The sequence below is a fragment of the Mandrillus leucophaeus genome, unplaced genomic scaffold, assembly GCF_000951045.1.
Source record: "Mandrillus leucophaeus isolate KB7577 unplaced genomic scaffold, Mleu.le_1.0 Scaffold3, whole genome shotgun sequence".
NCBI lineage: Eukaryota > Metazoa > Chordata > Mammalia > Primates > Cercopithecidae > Mandrillus > Mandrillus leucophaeus.
The window spans coordinates 6092683-6096039 of NW_012103142.1; positions in this window are offsets into that span (position 1 = coordinate 6092683).

Here is a 3357-nt window from a genome sequence, read left to right on the forward strand (position 1 = left end):
GTGTTAGCCAGGATGGTCTCGATCTCCTGACCTCGTGATCCGCCCGCCTCAGCCTCCCAAAGTGCTGGGATTACAGGCGTGAGCCACCGCGCCCGGCCTTCTCTACATCTTTAAGCATTCTTTAAAGACAAAATTTAGTGGTATTAAAGTAGAATAGATAATATTCTATCATTGTGGGTACTATAAAAGTTAATGATTTCCCCAGTTTTGGACATTTATTTTTTGCTATTATGAAAAGTGATACAAGCAATAAATTGTATATAATTTAAAAACTAAACTCTCTGATTATTTTCTAGCATACAGAATTCCCAGAATATCACAGTATTTCCAGATAAGATGTGAACATTTTAAGTCTTCGTAAAATAACTCTTGAAACCTACTGTAAAATTGAAGTGGTTTGGATGAAGTCTATAAAAGTGCCTATTTCATTACAACTACAGCAATCCTAGGTACTGGCATTAACCAATCTTCTGTAATGTTTTCTTATATATATATATTTTTAGAGACAGAGTCTCCCTCTGTTCACCCAGACCATAGTGCAGTGGCTATCATAGCTCACTGCAGCCTTGACCTCCTGGGCTCAAGCTGTCCTCCCACCTCGGCTCTCAAGTAGCTCAGACCACAGATGCACACCACCACACTCGGCTAATTGTATTATGTCTTCTAGAGACGGGGGCCTCCCTGTTTCCCAGGCTGGTCTTGAACTTCTGAACTCAAGCGATCCACCCACCTTGGCCTCCCAAAGTGTTGCGATTACAGGCATGAGCCACCACACTCAGGTTTTGCTAATACTGATGGGACTCAAACTGAGGCATTTACAGTAAAAATTCTCTTAACCAATTTCCACTTAACCTGTTATTGGATTAACCACACTCACCATTTCCTCAATAAAGAACTGATGCTCTGACAGGCTGAGTAACTATAACGAATTGGCCACTCTGCATTTCTACTTCCTCAGATGAGTTACTTGTCAATTGTGTCTATTGCCAACGTGCTCAATCCAATCATCCTTGTAATTTTGAATATATAATTTAATGAAATATTGTATAAAGTAATAAAATATGAGTTCATGTAAAAAGAAAATGAGTTTATGTAAAATATGAGTTTTTGTAAAACAAAGTTATATAAAAGAAGAGCACTCAAAGGCAAACAGCTAAAATAAATTCCTGAATTAGAGGCAGGAAAAAAGCATCTGTAAATAAGGAGGAAAGCATAAAATTAGGAATTCAGTACTCAGATTTCCTTATAAATGCTTTAAGTTCACACTCTAAGGAAACGTGAATTGGAAATCTTAGACCAGTGGTTCTCGACAGAGCAGTACTGACCCCTAGGGGTTACTCTGGAGACTTGTGGGACATTTTTGGTTGGGTTTCACTACCACTATTTATGTAGTGGATGGTGAGCAGGGATGTTAGACACCCTGTAATGACCTGTATAACTTTGGAAAGTCCCACTGAGTGTTCATATAGGTAAAAAGCCTACTTTTCCCCTCAAGGAGGTGGAGCATAACTCCCCAGCCAGTGTGGGCTTTACATAATGAGTGTCTTCCTCGTCACTACCACTGCCAGGTGATTAAGGTTAACATCGAAAGATCCAGTGACATGTCGTGTTGATAGTATGTCCCCTTAAGGTGATAAGAGCAATTTGTCTCTGTGGTATTCCTCCAAAAAACAAGAATCCCAGTTTTATCGTGGTAAAAAAAAAAAATCAGAAAATCCCAATTGAAAAACTTTTTACAAAATACCTAGTTAGTACTCCTCAAAGCTGTCAAAGTCATCAAAAACAAGGAAAGTCTGAAAAACTGTCACAGTCTGGAGTAGACCAAGGATACATGGTGACTAAATGGAATGTGGTGTCCTGGATGGCATCCTGTAAGGAAAAAGCATGTAAAAATGAAGGAAATCAGAATAAGTGTGGACTTGAGTTAATAATATCAATGTAGGTTCATTAACTGTGATAAATGTCCCATACTAATGGAAGATTTCTAACAGGGGAAACTAGGTATGCAGTATATGTGAATTCTGCACTATTTTTGCAACATTTCTGTAAATCTAAAACTATTCTAAAATTTAAAAAAAAATTAAAGCCTTCTTTTTATTATCTGAACTTAGAACTTGTATCTTATTTGCATTTATAATTTTAATATTTTCTAGGGACAAAACTATTTTATAAACAAAAAAGTTACTCTTTTATTCAAAACTTTAGCAAGAATTCATCACCATTTTGGAAAATATTTTCAAGAGTAACATCATGTTTTTGAGTCATCAGTAAAATGCACCGGTATATGTATTTAAAGTTGTAAAATTATAGCTCTTCATGAATCATAAATTCAGTCTGTCTTTATTTAAAATATCAAAGAGTGTCAACAATACTCTTTGATGTTTTTCTTCTTCCATATGTAAGGGCAAGCACCTGACTACTCCACTGTCTTCCAGTCTAAGAGGATGTGGGCCCTGACATACTAAAATGCACAATTTTATTGCAACCTGATTATATTTCTCCTTCATATTACCATAAAGGTATTGACTGATCTTTCTTGATATCGTACCAATAAGTAGGTTATATCATGTGAATGTCATTTCAGGATAGTGGATGTGATAAGATATTGTGTTACAATGTTATTATAAACAGGGTCAGCTAAATCTAATATGGTTGAGAACCACAATCTTAGACCTAAGTTTTGAGGGCAAGAAATGTTTCATTTCTTATCGCACTCTGCACCTAATATCTAATTCTCAATATCTAATTTGACTCTGGGTGCAGTTTCTGTTTACACCTACCCAGAAGCCCCTATTTGCTCCTCCATTCTGGCAGTCTCAATTCTGATTCACTGTCCATCCACCAACTTGGGTAAATATGATCCATCTAAGTCAGAGTGTTCCCACCCCCTTGGCCAGTGATTATACAGGCAAGTGACCCAGTACTGGTTAAGATATGATGGGAATTTTGCTGAGGAGCTCAGGGAAAGGTTTTTCACTCCTTATCAAAGTCATACGAGGAATAAAAGGATATTTTCTTTCGCTGGACATTTCTATTAGTCCGTTCTCACGCTGCTATAAGGACATACCTGAGACTGGATAATTTATAAAGGAAAGAGGTTTAATTGACTCAGTTCTGCAGGGCTGGGAAGGTTTCAGGAAATTTATAATCATGGCAGAAGGGGAAACAACACATTATTCTTCACAGGGTGGCAGGAAGGAATAGGGGGAAGCCACTTATCAAACCATCAGATCCCATGAGAACTCACTATCAGGAGAATAGCATGGGGGAAACCACGCCCATGATTTAATTACCTCCCACCAGGTCAAACCATCAGATCACATGAGAACTTACCATCACAAGAATAGCATGGGGGAA